The sequence below is a fragment of the Gastrolobium bilobum genome, unplaced genomic scaffold (genome assembly GCF_033153095.1).
Source record: "Gastrolobium bilobum isolate Gb01-03AN ecotype WA unplaced genomic scaffold, APGP_CSIRO_Gbil_v1 utg6454, whole genome shotgun sequence".
In the NCBI taxonomy this organism is placed as follows: domain Eukaryota; kingdom Viridiplantae; phylum Streptophyta; class Magnoliopsida; order Fabales; family Fabaceae; genus Gastrolobium; species Gastrolobium bilobum.
The window spans coordinates 220-20562 of record NW_026897557.1 but is presented as its reverse complement, the minus strand read 5'-3'; the positions used below and the strand labels follow the sequence as shown (position 1 = coordinate 20562).

The following is a 20343-nucleotide window of genomic DNA, read 5'->3' as shown; positions in this document are numbered from 1 at the left end:
ACTTTTGCATTTGGATGATTGTGTGATGAAAAATCAAAGAAAAAAGAAAGGGAGAACCTAAGCTATTTCCATGGAAGAAAGAAAGCAGAGGAACGCTCGGGAAAAAAAAGGAAGAAGAAATAGAGTGTCACGGTATCTAAGGCTGCGCATGACAATCATTCTGATTCCTGGCACTGTTTCTGAAAAGAAATGATTTTTTCTATTTCTGTGCCTTGGAACAATTCTGAGAATCAGAATTACGTTTGTTAACATATTTTATTTTTATTCCAAGAATCAGAGTTACGTTTGATAACACATTTTTTTTTATTCCGAGAATCAGAATTACGTTTGTTAACACAATAAAAATCTATTTTTTTTTTACTTTTGTTTATAGATTTCATCAATTGTATAAAATAGAAAATGACAATAGATTTTAACCGAAATGCCAAATTTTATATTTAAAAAAATTATCTAAAAATTTATAATATTTTATTATACAGTTTTTTTTACGACAAATGCTTATATATAGTTTTAATTATTATTTTGCAATCATCTTCACAATTCATTTTTTTTTGTTTCTCATTCCCTTGACCATTTTATTTTTTAATATCATATTATTACCTTAATATTAATGATAGAAATGAATAAATAAATAGACAAAGTTACTTTAACTCGGTAACCGTTTATCTATCTACACACCTCCATTCAATACCAAACTTTACCCAATGAATTAGAATATTTTTCCAGTCATATTTCTAAATTTACTTTTACATTCTGGGTAATTTTTCCTACACACATTTTTAACACAAAAATCTCACTGACAATATATTTTACGTCAAAAGTAACCCTAATTTATTTAAGTATGTCTTTTACTTAATTTAACCCATTTATGCATGATCAAATATTTAATCATATACCCTTTTTTAATTAAAAGGGTTAGGGATATTATATTACTCATATCAAAATTACACACATTGTTTCCCAAATACTCCTTTACTAGAACAAAGAAATTCCGGTTCATAAATCCCAAATTTTGCATAAATTCTAGTACAAGGGCCTGATTGATAACTATTTTGTAAAACAGTTTTTTGTTTTTAAAAACAAAAAAAATAAAAAAACTTGTTTGGTAATGGGTGTTTTGAAAAATGCTTCCGAAAACAATGACTCTTTTTAATTTTTAAAAACAAGAAAACCAAAACATCCTTCTGATGTTCTCCAGCGCTGTTTTCTGTTTTTGCATTTAGGCGGTGGCAAAATCGTAAATACCAGAATTCATTAATGGCAATTTCGTAAAATTAGGACCAAAACAATTACTTTATGATGGCATTTTTGTAATTCTAAAAGTTCATTAATGGCATTTTTTTAAATAATTACAACTTCTTTATAACTTTAATTTAACTACACTCAAACAAGTTTTTTTTATTTTTTTACTGTCAAAATCAGTTTTTAAAATTCATATTTAAAACTGTTTTGGAAAACAAACTGATTGATAACTATTTTGTAAAACAGTTTTTTGTTTTTAAAAACAAAAAAATAAAAAAACTTGTTTGGTAATGGGTGTTCTGAAAAATGCTTCCCAAAACAATGACTCTTTTTAACTTTTAAAAATTAGAAAACCAAAACATCCTTCTGATGTTCTCCAGCGCTGTTTTCTGTTTTTTGGCATTTAGGCGGTGGCAAAATCTTAAATACCAGAATTCATTAATGGCAATTTCGTAAAATTAGGACCAAAACAATTACTTTATGATGGCATTTTTGTAATTCTAAAATTTCATTAATGGCATTTTTGTAAATAATTACAACTTCTTTATAACTTTAATCTAACTACACTCAAACAAGAATTTTTGTTTTTTTACTCTCAAAATCAGTTTTTAAAATTCATATTTAAAACTGTTTTGGAAAACAAACTGATTGATAACTATTTTGTAAAATAGTCTTTTGTTTTTAAAAACAAAAAAAATAAAAAAACTTGTTTGGTAATGGGTGTTCTAAAAAATGCTTCCCAAAAAAATGACTCTTTTTAAGTTTTAAAAACCAGAAAACCAAAACATCCTTCTGATGTTCTCCGGCGCTGTTTTCTGTTTTCTGCATTTAGGCGGTGGCAAAATCGTAAATACCAGAATTCATTAATGGCAATTTCGTAAAATTAGGACCAAAACAATTACTTTATGATGGCATTTTTGTAATTCTAAAAGTTCATTAATAGCATTTTTGTAAATAATTACAACTTCTTTATAACTTTAATTTAACTACACTCAAACAAGTTTTTTTTGTTTTTTTACTCTCAAAATCAGTTTTTAAAATTCATATTTAAAACTGTTTTGGAAAACAAACTGATTAATAACTATTTTGTAAAACAGTTTTTTGTTTTTAAAAACAAAAAAAATAAAAAAAACTTGTTTGGTAATGGGTGTTCTGAAAAATGCTTCCCAAAACAATGACTCTTTTTAAGTTTTAAAAACCAGAAATCTAAAACATCCTTATGATGTTCTCCAGCGCTGTTTTCTGTTTTTTGCATTTAGGCGGTGGCAAAATCGTAAATACCATAATTCATTAATGACAATTTCGTAAAATTAGGACCAAAACAATTACTTTATGATGGCATTTTTGTAATTCTAAAAGTTCATTAATGGTATTTTGTAAATAATTATAACTTCTTTATAACTTTAATTTAACTACACTCAAATAAGTTTTTTTGTTTTTTTACTCTCAAAATCAGTTTTTAAAATTCATATTTAAAACTATTTTGGAAAACAAACTGATTGATAACTATTTTGTAAAACAGTTTTTTGTTTTTAAAAAAAAAACAAAAAAAAAACTTGTTTGGTAATGGGTGTTTTGAAAAATGCTTCCCAAAACAATGACTCTTTTTAAGTTTTAAAAACCAGAAATCCAAAACATCCTTCTGATGTTCTCAAGCGCTGTTTTCTGTTTTTTGCATTTAGGCGGTGGCAAAATTGTAAATACCAGAATTCATTAATGGCAATTTCGTAAAATTAGGACCAAAACAATTACTTTATGATGGCATTTTTGTAATTCTAAAAGTTCATTAATGGCATTTTTGTAAATAATTACAACTTCTTTATAACTTTAATTTAACTACACTCAAACAAGATTTTTTGTTTTTTTACTCTCAAAATCAGTTTTTAAAATTCATATTTAAAACTGTTTTGGAAAACAAACTGATTGATAACTATTTTGTAAAACAGTTTTTTGTTTTTAAAAACAAAAAAATAAAAAACTTGTTTGGTAATGGGTGTTTTGAAAAATGCTTCCCAAGACAATGACTCTTTTTAAATTTTAAAAACCAGAAAACCAAAACATCCTTCTGATGTTCTCCAGCGCTGTTTTCTGTTTTCTGCATTTAGGCGGTGGCAAAATCGTAAATACCAGAATTCATTAATGGCAATTTCGTAAAATTAGGACCAAAACAATTACTTTATGATGGCATTTTTGTAATTCTAAAAGTTCATTAATAGCATTTTTGTAAATAATTACAACTTCTTTATAACTTTAATTTAACTACACTCAAACAAGTTTTTTTGGTTTTTTACTCTCAAAATCAGTTTTTAAAATTCATATTTAAAACTGTTTTGGAAAACAAAAAAACTAAAACACTTTCAAACACACCCTTAAATTCTAATCTGCCAGTAGAGACAATCTAAAACAAGGTAATTAAACATTGCTTAAAAGAAACTCATTTCTTAACTAGATGCAAACAGTGACACCCGTGAAACATAATCAATATATTTATCCATCATCTCCTGGGGCTGGCAAAATTTACTCCTAATGACATATAGTTGGTGCAGCTTACACATGAAGCCAGTCTGCACAAAAACATAAATTAGAATCAAAGAGTTGTTTCCTCCCTTCTTAAAGTTCAAGATGCATTATATTATATCAATAAATGCTCACTAAAAATTGACAAGACTTCTTACCATTCCTCAATCAATTTTTTGAGTAGCGAAATAGCTATTGAGGTTCTGAGTAGTTGATTTAAATGAACCTGTAAAGCAGTTGAGCACTTGAGTTCAGAGTAGTAAAAAATGTTCAAATTTTCAAATTCATATCATTCAATGACTTAATAAATAGCTCAACCAACGGGAGTTGGCTCAAGTGGTAAGGTACTTGGGTTCGCTTAAGCAAGACTCGAGTTCGAGACCTTGTGTATGCAGAAAATTCTCGTTGGGAGACTCACCTGCCAATGCTAGGTAACCTACCTGGGTCGGACTGGACATAGTCGGGGCGAAGCCCCGGAAACCAGTGGAGCAATCCAAAAAAAATAAATAGCTCAAACACCACATGAAGCGTGCAATACCATCTCTTGGATACTCGATTGTGAATCATATGAACAATCAAGACCCGCTACTCCTATATTAGGGTCCTATAACAAATAAAGACTATAAGATGTTCTTCTATGGTATAATATCACAATAAATAGCTTATTTATGAATAATACCATGGAAGAATGGTTGATCCTTTGGAAATCCAAACCTGTTGAAGAGGCTACCTGGATGAAAGTCAATGATGTTAAAGGGCAATTGCCTAATTTTTGCCTTGAGGACAAGGCGGTAGCTAAAGAGGGTGGTATTGATAGGAGAAATGCTACTACAAACAGCCCATCAATGTTAGGCCCATACGTGGAAGAAGAGGAGCAGCCCAAGCAAGGAAGAAGAACTGACCCAATGTTGGTTTACCACAGAAAGAATAAGAATAAGGGAATTGTGTGACGTGTAATGAATTGTAATGACGGTTGTGGAGAGAGAGTGAGAGGTGTAGTTTGTTATTGTTTTTAGACGTCTATATGGAGTAGGGAGTGTGAGGGGGAAGGTAGGCATTATTCTGTTAATTTTCTACTGGTGTAGAAGGGCTAGTGGAGTGATCTCCATAGCTGGGAGCTCTGGCTCTTTTTCGTTTCTGTTGCAACATTTACTGTAATTGTTTCCTTTTTCATTAATATACAAGTTGTCTCCCTCTTTAGCTGATAGGAGGGGTTAAATTCCTATCAAAATGTCACAAAATATTGTTTGTCATCACTTGAAAAAGGTATTCTAATATATTATAGAATTGTGTAAATACTTTGTACAAAGGTTCTCTATTAATAGAGAATACAAGACCTAGAATACTTGACCTAATGGGCTAAGCCCAATACAACAAATAATAAATAAATAAATAATATTAATATTTACAACGCTCCCCCTCAAGCTGAGGAATAGATATTTATCATTCCCAGCTTGCTAGTAAGCTCTTGAAATCTATCTGAAGGAAGTCCCTTTGTCAATACATCAGCTAATTGACGCCCGGTGGGAATGTAGGGTGTGGTAATCAACCCGCTATCAAGTTTCTCTTTGATGAAATGGCAGTCGACCTCAATATGTTTAGTCCGATCATGTTGAACAGGATTATGAGCTATACAAATAGCTGACTTATTATCACATAGCAGCTTCATTGGTCCCTCACATTTTATTTTGAGATCATCAAGTATAATTTTCAGCCATAGTAACTCACAAATGCCTTGAGCCATGGCTCGAAATTCAGCCTCTGCACTTGATCTGGCAACCACATCTTGTTTCTTACTTCTCCATGTCACCAAGTTACCACAAAGAAACATACAATAACCAGTGGTAGAACGACGGTCCGTCACAGATCCAGCATAATCAGCATCTGTGTAGACTTCTAAAGAGAGATTGCCATCTCGCCGGAATAACAGTCCTTTACCAGGAGATACTGAAGAATTCTCTCCACTGCCTGCATGTGTTTCTCCTTTGGATCATGCATAAACTGACTGACAACACTAACAGCATAAGCTAAGTCTGGTCTAGTATGGGCCAGATATATCAATTTCCCAACTAGCCGTTGATATTGTCCTTTATCAACTGGAGGACTCTCCTCTTCAAAGCCTATCTTGTGATTATGCTCAATAGGAGTATTAGAGGGTTTACACCTGAGCTTTCCTGCTTCTTTGAGAAGATCCAAAACATATTTCCTCTGACTGATAAAAATTCTTTTGCTTGAATGAACTACTTCTATCCCTAGGAAATATCTCAGTTTTCCAAGGTCTTTGACTTCGAACTCAGAGGCAAGCCGTGTCTGCAGAATCTGTCTCTCCATAAAATCATCACCTGTGATAATAATATCATCAACATATACAAGGAACTTGAAATAAAAGGGTATTTAAAATATTATTGAATCGTATTTGAATCTGTACATAGGGGTCTCTATTTATAGAGACTTCTTGACCTAATTTTTACCTAATGGGCTTGGCCCAATATACAAGTAACGGACTAAATAAATACAAATAAATGACTACATAATTACTAATAAATGACTACATAATTACTATTTAATACAAATAAATGACTACATAATTACTATTTACAACACTCCCCCTCAAGCTGAGGAATAGATATTTATCATTCCCAGCTTGCTAGCAAGTTCTTGAAATCTATCTGAAGGAAACCCCTTTGTCAATAGATCAGCTAATTGACGCCCAGTGGGAATGTATGGAGTGGTAATCAACCCGCTATCAAGTTTCTCTTTGATGAAATGGCGGTCGACCTCAATATGTTTAGTCCGATCATGTTGAACTGGATTATGAGCTATACAAATAGCAGACTTATTATCACATAGCAGCTTCATAGGTCCCTCACATTTTATTTTTAGATCATCAAGTACAATTTTCAGCCACAGTAACTCACAAATGCCTTGAGCCATAGCTCGAAATTCAGCTTCTGCACTTGATCTGGCGACCACATCTTGTTTCTTACTTCTCCATGTCACCAAGTTACCACAAAGAAACATGCAATAACCAGTGGTAGAACGACGGTCAGTCACGGATCCAGCATAATCAGCATCTGTGTAGACTTCTAAAGATAGATTGCCATCATGTCGGAATAACAACCCTTTACCAGGAGTACCTTTAAGATACTGAAGAATTCTCTCTACTGCCTGCATATGTTTCTCCTTTGGATCGTGTATAAACTGACTGACAACACTAACAGCATAAGCTAAGTCTGGTCTAGTATGGGCCAAATATATCAATTTCCCAACTAGCCGTTGATATTGTCCTTTATCAACTGGAGGACTTTCCTCTTCATAGCCCATCTTGTGATTCTGCTCAATAGGAGTATTAGAGGGTTTACACCCGAGCTTTCCTGCTTCTTTGAGAAGATCAAGAACATATTTCCTCTGGCTGATAAAGATTCCTTTGCTCGAATGAGCTACTTCTATCCCTAGGAAATATCTCAGTTTCCCAAGGTTTTTGACTTCAAACTCAGAGGCAAGCCATGTTTGCAGAATCTGTCTCTCAACAAAATCATCACCTGTGATAATAATATCATCAACATATACAAGGAGCACAGTAAGCTTCCTATTTTGGGAGTGCTTGAAAAAAAGAGTGTGATCTCCTTGACTTTGTTTATATCCTAAGGTCATCATAACCTTAGTAAACTTTCCAAACCAGGCACGAGGTGACTGCTTCAATCCATACAAGGCATTTTTTAATTTACAAACTTTATTTTCTCCCTTCACAGAATCAAAACCAGGCGGAATTTCCATGTAGACTTCTTCTTCTAACTCACCATTGAGGAAAGCATTCTTCACATCAAATTGGTTTATATCCCAATTGTAATGGGCAGCAAGGGATAACAAAACTCTCACCGTATTCATCTTTGCAACTGGAGCAAATGTTTCTTCATAATCAATGCCATAGGTTTGAGAGTAACCTTTGGCAACTAATCGAGCTTTGTATCTCTCAAGAGTTCCATCAGAATTATATTTCAGGGCATAAACCCATCTGCACCCTACTGCTTTCTTTCGAGTAGGTCTATCAATAACCTCCCATGTTTTATTTTTCTCCAATACATTCATCTCCTCTTGCATGGCTTGAGCCCAATTCCTATCTTTCAAGGCTTCATATACTGATTTTGGGATTGCAATAGAGTCTAGTGCTGAAACAAAGCTTTTGTGCTGCACAGAAAGATTAGCAGAGGAAACAAACTGGGAGATAGGGTATTGAGTACAAGAGGGACAAGAGGGACAAGATTTCTTGGGACAAGCTCTTTTTCCTTTTCTAAGAGCAATGGGTAAATCATCAGAATCAGTAGTAATGGGTAAGTCATCAGAAGTATTAACATCATGATCAGAAATATGAGATTCAGGACTTACCAGTGGTTCAGACGATTGAGGTTGCTGCTGAGACAATGTGGGCTGTTTCCTTCTTTCAGGTGTCACAATCTTTCGTATCTCTGGTGTACTTGATGTATCAATCACAGGAGAATCAGCCACATGAGGATTACTCACAAGAGGATCAGACACAGGAGGAACAGACACAGGAGGAACAGGACCAGGTGGAGGATACACTGACATAGGTAAAGGAGTAGACACTGATGATTCAAACTCAAAGAAGGGAGGTGATGAGATTTCTGGTGAAGGATTCTCCCCCTGAAGATGAGGACCTTGGAAAAAGGACTCAGATTCCTGAAATCTAACATCCATAGAAACAAAAAATTTCCTACTACTAGGGTGATAGCACTTGTAGCCCTTCTTATCAGGAACATAACCAAGAAAAACACATTTAATAGCCCTAGGGTCCAACTTACTGCGATGATGTTTATGAACATGAACAAAAGCAACACACCCAAACACTCGTGGAGGAAGACTCATCATAGTTGGAATAGAAGGGAAAAAAGAAGTCATAGAGTGAATAGGACTTACATGGTCAAGTACCCGAGTGGGTAAACGGTTGATCAAGAATGCTGCAGTAAGAATAGGATCTCCCCAATAGTATTTGGGTACATGTGTTTGAAACATTAATGCACGAGCCACTTCAAGAAGGTGACGATTTTTTCTTTCAGCAACCCCATTCTGTTGGGGGGTGTCAACACAAGTAAGTTCATGAATCATACCGTTATTTCTTATAAATTGGGAAAAGCTATGATTAACATATTCAGTACCATTATCTGTTCTTAGTCTCTTGAGTTTTTTACCAAACTGGGTCTCAATCATTTTATAAAATTGAAAGAACAGTTGTGGTACCTCAGACTTTTCACGCATTAAGTACACCCAAGTTACACGAGTGCAATCATCAATAAAAGAAACAAACCATCTATTTCCAGAATCGTGAGGGACTTTAGAGGGACCCCAAACATCAGAATGAATAAGATCAAAAGGTTCAACACTCTTAGTAATACTAGAAGGAAAAGACACACGATGATGCTTAGCAAATTCACAAACATCACAATGAAAAGACTCAACAGATTTAGACAAAAACAATGACGGAAATAAAGATTTGAGTAAACTAAATAGAGGATGACCTAAGCGCTTATGATGAAGCCAAATCAAAGAATCAGCAGTTGATTGACCATGAGACATCAAGATGTGATTTGTTACTTTATTTGCAGGAGATTGTGACACCAGATAGTACAGCCCACCTTGCTCTTTAGCACTACCAATCGTCTTCCCCGTGGCGAGATCCTGAAAAACACAATGGGTAGGATAGAAAGTTACAGTACAATTCAAATCTTTTGTCATTTTATGAATAGAAAGAAGATTCGTGGAGAGTTTAGGAACATGAAGAACATCCTTAAGATGTAAGGACTGCTGTAAGTTTATGTCACCAGATCCCGCAACTGATGTATGAGAGCCATCAGCTATGGCTATTGTATGAGTTCCAATGGTAGGATGATAAGAGGTAAAGGAGTCAGCACAACAAGCCATATGATCAGTAGCACCAGAATCAACAACCCAAGAATGTTTAAAATCATTACATGAAGAAAGGAAAGAATAAGTTTTGGAGCTCATACCAGTCATAGTCAAAGCACTAGTATCAGATGGCTTACTCATAGAATCAAGAATGGTTCGGAGCCGTTCCAACTCATTTGGACGAAATGCAGGTTGGGTCTTATTAGGTGTAGGAGTTATTTCAGAGGAAGTAAAATGCGCTTGACCACGCAACTTTGCCATCTTTTCTAAGACAGATTGCTTTCCATAAAGGCGAAAGCATAAATCCTTGATATGACCTGTTCTTTTACAATAAGAACACCATCGATCATCTCTCTTAGGTCTAGAAAAGGTACCATCATAAAATTTTGAAAAAGAACTCCTTTGAGAAGAGGCCATACTGCACAGAAAATGGTCAAAGAAAAGCTCAAAGAAGCCAAAAATCACAAATAAATACCAAACGATGTCCGATCAAAGAGAGGAGCACAGATCCAGAAAGAGGATTAAGGGACGATCAAGATCGCGGTGGTCCGACCCGGAAATATGATCTCACGCGCCGCCACGCGCCGGTGAGATTGGCTGCGCGTGGGCTTCACTCGCGGTTGAAGGGGCGGCGCATGTGGGCGCGTGCGGTGGCCGTCCGGTCTGAAATTTCTGGAGCAACGTCGTCCGGTGAGCGCGATTCTTTCTGGGTCTGTTCGGAGTTGAAAAACCACCGGGAAAGGGTCCAATTGTGATGAACAGATGCTGTCTTGTGATGAAGAATAATGAAGACGATGAAAAGTAACAGAGATCCAGTATAACAGAGATCTTCTTGGTTCAAGAGGTCCCCGAAAAAAAAAAAGTCCGGTGGCGGCTGATGGCAGCGAGAGACAAAAAGAATAAAAGGTTCTTGTACTAAAGACAATAGGCGCGGAAGCAGAGCCCTCAGGATCGAGAGCTCTGATACCAACTTGAAATAAAAGGGTATTTGAAATATTATTGAATCGTATTTGAATCTGTACATAGGGGTCTCTATTTATAGAGACTTCTTGACCTAATTTTGACCTAATGGGCTTGGCCCAATATACAAGTAACGGACTAAATAAATACAAATAAATGACTACATAATTACTAATAAATGACTACATAATTACTATTTAATACAAATAAATGACTACATAATTACTAATAAATGACTACATAATTACTATTTACAACAAATGAGCACAGTAAGCTTCCTATTTTGGGGGTGCTTGAAGAAAAGAGTGTGATCTCCTTGACTCTGTCTGTATCCTAAGGTCATCATAACCTTAGTAAACCTTCCAAACCAAGCACGAGGTGACTGCTTCAATCCATACAAGGCCTTTTTTAATCTACAAACTTTATTTTCCCCCTTCACAGAATCAAAACCAGGCGGGATTTCCATGTAGACTTCATCTTCTAACTCACCATTGAGGAAAGCATTTTTCACATCAAATTGATTTATATCCCAATTGTAATGGGCAGCAAGGGATAACAAGATTCTCACCGTATTCATCTTTGCAACTGGAGCAAAGGTTTCTTCATAATCAATGCCATAGGTTGGAGTGTAACCTTTGGCGACTAATCGAGCCTTGTATCTCTCAAGAGTGCCATCAGAATTATATTTCAGGGCATAAACCCATCTGCACCCTACTGCTTTCTTTCCGTTGGGTCTATCAATAACCTCCCATGTTTTATTTTTCTCCAACGCATTCATCTCCTCTTGCATGGCTTGAGCCCAATTCCCATCTTTCAAGGCTTCATGTACTGATTTTGGAATTGCAATAGGATCTAGTGCTTAAACAAAGATTTTGTGCTGCACAGAAAGATTAGCAGAGGAAACAAAGTGGGAGATAGGGTATTGAGTACAAGAGGGACAGGAGGAACAAGTTTTCTTGTGACAAGATCTTTTTCCTTTTCTAAGAGCAATGGGCAAATCATCAGAATCAACATTAATGGGTAACTCATCAGAAGTATTAACATCATGATCAGAAATATGAGATTCAGGAGAAACAGGAGACTCAGAAGAAACAGGAGATTCAGGACTTACCAGTGGTTCAGACGATTGAGGTTACTGGTGAGACAATATGAGTTGTTTCCTTCTCTGATATACCAATTTAGGTGTCAAATTTTTTCGTATCTCAGGTGTATTTGAAGGTTCTGACACACCAGGAGCAGATACACTAGGTAGAGAGAAGACTGATCCAGGCTCAAAGAAGGAAGGGGACAAGTCTTCTGAAGAATTGTTCTCCCCCTGACGATGAGGACCCAGGAAATAAGATTCAAATTCTTGAAAGGTGACATCCATAGAAACAAAAAAATTTCGACTTGGTGGATGATAACACTTGTACCCTTTTTTATAAGGGGTATAACCAAGGAAGACACTCTTAAGAGCCCTAGGATCCAACTTACTCCGATGTTGTTTATGAACATGGACAAAGGCAACACATCCAAACACTCTTGGTGGAAGGCTCTGCAATATGGGAACAGAAGGAAAGAAAGAAGTCATGGAATGAACATGACTGATATTGTTAAGGACCCGTGAAGGTAAACGGTTGATCAAAAAAAGTTGCAGCTAACACTGCTTCTCCCCAATAAGAACTAGGAACAGATGTCTGGAAAAGTAGTGCTCTAGCAACTTCAAGAAGGTGACGATTTTTTCTTTCAGCAACCCCGTTTTGTTGAGGGGTATCAACACATGTGAGCTCATGAATCATACCTCTGTCTGAAATGAATTGTGACAGGCGTTGATTGACGTACTCAGTACCATTATCAGATCTGAGTCTTTTAATACCTTTACCAAACTGAGTCTCAACCATGTGATGAAACCGAATAAATATCTCTGGTACTTCAGACTTGTCTTTCATCTTATCCATGTTACCCGAGTACAGTCGTCAATAAAAGAAACAAACCACCTTGCATCTGAAACACTGTGCACTTTAGAAGGGCCCCAAACATCAGAATGGATAAGAGAAAAAGGTTCCTTGCTTTTAATAGTGCTAGAAGGAAATGACACTTGATGGTGTTTTGCAAATTCACAAACATCACAATGAAAGGTCTCAACCGACTTATTGAGAAACAAAGAGGGGAACATAGACTTCAAAAGACTAAATGGTGGATGCCCCAGACGCTTGTGATGGAGCCAAATCATAGACTCTGCAGTAGAAGGATGACGTGTCATTAATAACTGATTTTTGCTAGCATGGTCTGGAAGGAGATGATACAACCCATCCTGTTCATTAGCTACTCCAATTGTCTTCTTCGTGGTAAGATCCTGAATAACACAATGAGAAGGAAAAAATGTGATAGAACAATTCAAATCAGTTGTAAGTTTTTGAGTGGAGATAAGATTAGTAGAAAGCTGAGGAACATAAAGGACATTCTTAAGAAACAAGGAAGGTTGAATTTGAATGTTACCAGAACCAATAACTGATTTATGGGATCCATCAGCTACGGATATAGTATGACTACCAACAGTAGGATGATAGGAACAAAACAACTCAGTATGACAAGTCATATGATCAGTTGCACCAGAATCCAAAATCCATGAGGTTTTAAAATCAGTGCAAGAAGCAAGAAGAGATGTAGAACGTGTGTTCTTACCAGATAAGATCAAAGAACATTCATATGGCTTACACATATTATCAATAGCGGGTTTAAGCTGATCCATGGAGAGGAGACAAAAAAAAACCAGCAGGATTTTTTTTTGTGTGAACAGTACCCAATGAACAGTACCGCGTGAACAGTACCCGATGAACAGTACTCGATGAACAGTACCGCGTGAACAGTGCGCGATGAACAGTACCATGTTTTTTTTTGAGCTGTTCCGGTCGTCTGATGAAAAAGAAACCTTCGTAGAATGATAGATCTAAGAAAACGGAGTGAAACAGGGGTCCTCACGGTCCAAAAGGTCCCCGAAATTTTTTTTCCGACGGCGGCTTTGTGGCGGTGAGAGGCAAATAGGGTTGGTTTTTAAAGATGGTGATTTACGGAAGCAGAACCCTCAGAATCGAGAGCTCTGATACCAACTTGAAAAAGGTATTCTGATATATTATAGAATTGTGTAAATACTTTGTACAAAGGTTCTCTATTTATAGAGAATACAAGACCTAGAATACTTGACCTAATGGGCTAAGCCCAATACAACAAATAATAAATAAATAATATAAATATTTACAACATCATCACTAGATTTAACCAACTTGTAACAAAAGAAAGTACCACTTTCATTGATTTTTTCATTTGCCACAGATAAAGATACAAACAATTCTTCATAGAATTCTTCAAAAATAACATGAGTATATGCCCGTGCAACTTGTTCAGCCATACCAGTAAAGAAAAGGAAATCTTTATTTATCAAGGGAAGATAGCGGTTTCTAAATGCTTTCTCTTTAAAATTTTCAGATTATCTCTTTTGCAATTCCTCCTATTTGTAGAGAATTCAGAGGATTCTTTTCAAAAGTTCTCCCTTTATTGTGATCTTTTCTTGATCTTCAATTCTTGACTTTATCTTGTATCTCATTGTTAACTATCAAAAAAGTGTAATTTGAAAAAGTGTTCTCTGTATATGAGTTGTAGACCTGGACGTTATCTTTTCAATGGCGCTTGTCTTATTGCGATATGAGTTATATAGCTACAGATATGATCCAATCACTTAACATAGGTCCAGTTCCAATGACAACATCACTACTTCAGATATCAGACCCATTTTGATCCACTAGATATCCAAAACACTCACAAAACAGTGCGCGATGAACAATACCACGTTTTTTTTGAGCTGTTCCGGTCGTCTGATGAAAAAGAAACCTCCGTAGAATGATAGATCTAAGAAAACGGAGTGAAACAGGGGTCCTCACGGTCCAAAAGGTCCCTGAATTTTTTTTTTCGACGGCGGCTTTGTGGCGGCGAGAGGCAAATAGGGTTGGTTTTTAAAGATGGTGATTTGCGGAAGCAGAACCCTCAGAATCGAGAGCTCTGATACCAACTTGAAAAAGGTATTCTAATATATTATAAAATTGGGTAAATACTTTGTACAAAAGTTCTCTATTTATAGAGAATACAAGACCTAGAATACTTGACCTAATGGGCTAAGCCCAATACAACAAATAATAAATAAATAAATAATATAAATATTTACAACATCATCACTAGATTTAACCAACTTGTAACAAAAGAAAGTACCACTTTCATTGATTTTTTCATTTGCCACAGATAAAGATACAAACTATTCTTCATAGAATTCTTCAAAAATAACATGAGTATATGCCCGTGCAACTTGTTCAGCCATACCTGTAAAGAAAAGGAAATCTTTATTTATCAAGGGAAGATAGTGGTTTCTAAATGCTTTCTCTTTAAAATTTTCAGATTATCTCCTTTGCAGTTCCTCCTATTTGTAGAGAATTCAGAGGATTCTTTTCAAAAGTTTTCCCTTTATTGTGATCTTTTCTTGATCTTCAATTCTTGACTGATCTTGTATCTCAATGTTAACTATCAAAAAAGTGTAATTTGAAAAAGTGTTCTCTGTATATGAGTTATAGACCTGGACGTTATCTTTTCAATGGCGCTTGTCTTATTGCGATATGAGTTATATAGCTACAGATATGATCCAATCACTTAACATAGGTCTAGTTCCGATGACAACATCATTACTTCAGATATCAGACCCATTTTGATCCACTAGATATCCAAAACACTCACAAAACAGTTCGCGATGAACAGTGCCACGTTTTTTTTTTGAGCTGTTCCGGTCGTCTGATGAAAAAGAAACCTCCGTAGAATGATAGATCTAAGAAAACGGAGTGAAACAGGGGTCCTCACGGTCCAAACGGTCCCTGTAATTTTTTTTCCGTCGGCGGCTTTGTGGCGGCGAGAGGCAAATAGGGTTGGTTTTTAAAGATGATGATTTGTGGAAGCAGAACCCTCAGAATCGAGAGCTCTGATACCAACTTGAAAAAGGTATTCTGATATATTATAAAATTGTGTAAATACTTTGTACAAAGGTTCTCTATTTATAGAGAATACAAGACCTAGAATACTTGACCTAATGGGCTATGCCCAATACAACAAATAATAAATAAATAAATAATATAAATATTTACAACATCATCACTAGATTTAACCAACTTGTAACAAACGAAAGTACCACTTTCATTGATTTTTTCATTTGCCACAGATAAAGATACAAACAATTCTTCATAGAATTCTTCAAAAATAACATGAGTATATGCCCGTGCAAGTTGTTCAGCCATACCAGTAAAGAAATGGAAATCTTTATTTATCAAGGGAAGATAGTGGTTTCTAAATGCTTTCTCTTTAAAATTTTCAGATTATCTCCTTTGCAGTTCCTCCTATTTGTAGAGAATTCAGAGGATTCTTTTCATAAGTTTTCCCTTTATTGTGATCTTTTCTTGATCTTCAATTCTTGACTGATGTAACACCCCGTTCTAGAACCGGTTTGTTAACATCGCATTATGATATTAAGCGCAGTTACAATCACATGGGTTCAATTAAAATCCGGATAAATTTTTCATTTTAAAACGTACCGAACTTATAATACCCGATTTCGTGATCATAACCATATTACCTTGCGGAAACAGATAAATTAAGCTTAACATCATGTTCATTTCCCATTTTTAAACCATTAATTTACTTCTTGTTTAGTTCAATACTTCTACTATATTGTAGGTTTCTTTATTAGCTACCCGTGGCTTCAAACCGTGCTCAAATCGGAGCACTGTAGTCCAAGTTAGGACAATTTGAAGCAACACAAGAGAGTGTTGGTCACAGGCCCCGCGCGCTTCAGCGCGCTACCGGGCGCTCAAGCGCGCGCTATCGGGCGCTAAAGCTCCCACGGGGACGTTTTGGCGCGCAGAGACAGAAGCATCTCCTCCTTCAGTGGCGAAGGGCGCTTAAGCGCGGACCAGGGCGCTCAAGCGCGCAACCCTGGGCGCTTAAGCCCCACCCTGGGCGCTAAAACACGAGGGGGCAGTAAGCCACCCAACTTTCTGCAGCAAAGGGCGCTTAAGCGCACGCCAGGGCGCTCCAGCGCGCAATCCTGGGCGCTTAAGCCCCCACTTGGGCGCTCCAGCGCGAGGAGGCAGAATGCATTGGCACTCGCAGGGGCAGCAGGGCGCTTGGGCGCGCTCCTGGGCGCTTAAGCGCGCTGCCAGGGAATTCCAATTCCCACATTTCTCAAGTCCAAGCCTAGGGGAAAATGCATCCCCATTACAAACCACAAATGTCCATGCCCCAAAACTAAATCCTAGCACTCATCCAACCTCTCCTCATGAGATTTAGCTAGAATTTGGGCAGCATGACCTTTGTTTTCTCATCGTTTACCAGTTTAAACGAAGAGGGTACCTAATTGATTTTCAGCCCAACCAATTCAACAACTCAATACATAACAAGCATGCATATATTGAATTCCAAGTAGGCATCATTTACATTACATATCCTTTACAAATCATAGAACTTAGCTTACAAAACACTATGATCATTCCCTTGGCTCCCATCAACAAAAGGTGTAACCAAAGGCATGAGCATAGGCTAAGTTCATCAAATGAATCAAGATATACAAATGATCATGGGCTTTCAAAATAAAATCCTATACATGTCAACTACAAAAGGCATGCATAAACTCAAAGAAGTGCCATATTTCATGCATAATCTAGGTATGGCCACTTGCCACCAGAGGCTCCTGCAGCATCCTTACCTGAAAGGGGGTCCCCACAACACGGGGTGAGATATACGAATATATCCAGTAAACCAGGGGTCCTTGGAGCATCTCTCCACCCCACAGTTCCATATCGGTGTAATAGCAATAACAATAATAATGCAGTAAATACATATCTATGCAAAGTGCAATACATCTCCAGGAGAAATCCCTCGAGCTCTCAAGCTGTCCTAAGGAAACTCAGATGCAAATAGTCCTACTGGCCAGCTAACTACCATGTATGATTTACGCATCGTCATGCAACATACCCACATAGGGAAACACCATCCTATGCCACACCAAATGCATACACATACGTATAACAAAGCATTACACTATTTTATTGCATTTATATACACAATCACAACCTCCACCCTTTCAGGGCTTGGTAGAACAGTCAAGGGAATTACACCCAAGGTCCGAAGGCTTACCTCAATGCTTCAGTCAACCTTTGTTCTTCACCAACAGTTTCAGCAATCAACTTTTACAAACATACACCTACACATGGTGTAATGCAATCAACACATTGCATCCAAGAGTATTTCACAATCAACCATCAATTACTCAATTCAAAGCACCACACAAGTATGAGCTTACCAATTCCAATGAGCTATTCAAGCTCCATAGCTTGCTCCAATGGTTGATCACTCACGGTTGGTCCAAATGTCTCAATCCTAGACATCACAAGGATCCAATCAATCATTCAACTCACTAATTGTTCAACATGCTAGAATACTAACCAATCCAAGCATGAATTTTCCAATATTATGAACAATTATCAAATGACTATTTAGGCTCATTTCCACCGGTTAAATGACATTCCTAGCATTTTCCATAACATGCTCTAAGCTCCATTCTTCCTAGAACATAGCTAATTCAACCACATTTCATAAAAATCCCAATTTACTATTCACAAACCCTAACTCATGCAAATTTCAAGGAATCATGAGGTTCAAGGGTTAGAATCTTACCACCAATGGTCACACAACCAAGGATTGATGGCTCCTCAAGCTTCAATGGAGGTAGAAACTCTCAAAACCCCAATTTTCACCAAAGGGCCGAATTTTTGAGAGGTAATATCTCTCTCCACAATGCTCCCCACTCAAAACAAAGCTAGGATTATGAAAGAGGAGAAGATTTAGAGTGGTTTAGGCTTTTGAATCACTCCAATCGGTTGGGATTTGCTCCCTCCTCTCTCTCTCTCTCTCTCCCTTTCTCCTCCTTCTCCTTCTTCTTCTTCCTCCTTCTTTTCTGTTTCTCGACGAAATGGGGGTGGGAAATGGGGCTCATTTGGCTTTTAGTCACTTAACATAGGTTAAGTGACTTTAAGCGGGTATTGGTTCGTCTATCTATTCAACTCCAATAATTACCAAACTTTACCCAAAAGTCTGGAATATTAATCTAGGAATATTACTATTTTTATTTTTATATTTTGGGTACTTTTGACAGTACCCATTTATACCCCTTAATTTTCACTGAGTACACTTTTTAACTCCAAAGTGACTCAGATTCATTTTATTAAGCCTCATACTTAATTTCACCCAGTAAAACATGTTTAATTAATTAATTACACTTGATCTCCTAATTAATTAATATGGGCTATTATAGTCACCCCACCTTTTAGCGATTTTGTCCGCAAAATCAAGAACGTACCTGTCCTTAAACTCAGGATATTGCCGGAGAAGCTCATCTTCCCGCTCCCAAGTGGACTCTTCAGGCGTCCTTCCTTCCCACTGGACTTTCACCATAGGAATAGATTTGTTTCTCAGCTTCTTCTCATCTCTTTCAAGTATCTTCAGTGGTCCAATAGGAGTCTTCAAATTCTCCCGGATTTCAACATTATCAGGTTGAACCACATGAGAAGGATCAGCTACATATTTCCTCAGCTGAGAAACATGAAACACATCATGTAAATTTGCTAATTGCGGAGGTAAGGCAAGCTGGTAGGCAACCGGTCCCACCCTACGAAGAATCTGGTAGGGTCCAATAAATCTCGGACTCAGCTTCCTCACTCCAAGGGCTCGTCCCACACCTGTAACCGGTGACAGCTTCAGGAACACATGATCTCCCTCCTCAAACTCTAGAGGTCGATGCTTGAGATCATAGTAACTTTTCTGACGATCCTGAGCCTTTTCAGACGATCCCTAATCATTTTGATCTGCTCAGTAGTCTCCTGAACAAAATCCAATCCAAACCGCTCTGTGTCTCCAACCTCTGACCAACAAGTAGGTGTCCTACACCGGCGACCATACAAGGCCTCGTAGGGAGCCATACCCAGACTAGCATGGAAACTATTATTATATGAAAACTCAACCAGTGGGAGATATCGATCCCATGCAGTACCCTGCTCCAGGGTGCAAGCCCTCAGCATATCCTCCAACGTCTGAATGGTCCTCTCAGTCTGACCATCCGTCTGTGGGTGATAAGCAGTGCTCAGTCTCAACTGAGTGCCAAGAGCCTCCTGCAATGCTCCCCAGAAGCGAGAAGTGAACTTCGGGTCCCGATCACTAACAATGCTCTCAGGCACCCCATGAAGCCTCACAATCTCCTTCACATAGAGCCTAGCCAATCTCTCCGCAGAGAAATCTACCCGAACTGGCAAAAAGTGTGCGGATTTTGTCAATCTATCCACAATCACCCATATAGAATCATAACTAGCCTGTGTTCGCGGCAATCCCACTACGAAATCCATGGAGATACTCTCCCATTTCCATTCAGGAACATCCAGAGGTTGTAACATACCAGAAGGCTTTTGATGCTCAATCTTTACCTTCTGACAAATGAGACACTTAGAGACAAATTCGGCAATATCTTTCTTCATACCAGGCCACCAGAAATTCATCTTTAGGTCCTGATACATCTTTGTAGCTCCCGGATGAACTGTAAAATGACCTTTATGAGCCTCTGTCATCACTTCTTCCGCCAACTGC

The 20343-nt window shown here is 37.1% G+C and overlaps 1 long non-coding RNA gene across 1 annotated transcript; it reads right to left on the bottom strand.

Annotated features, from left to right (window-relative positions):
* Positions 1-17283: 17283 nt before the first annotated feature.
* Positions 17284-18578, bottom strand: LOC133308028 (uncharacterized). The gene is made up of 4 exons (XR_009751119.1): positions 18385-18578; positions 18011-18087; positions 17845-17911; positions 17284-17413 (listed from the first exon to the last, which is right to left on the bottom strand). It is a non-coding gene; the product is annotated as an uncharacterized LOC133308028 (long non-coding RNA).
* Between the last annotated feature and the right edge of the window lie 1765 nt (positions 18579-20343).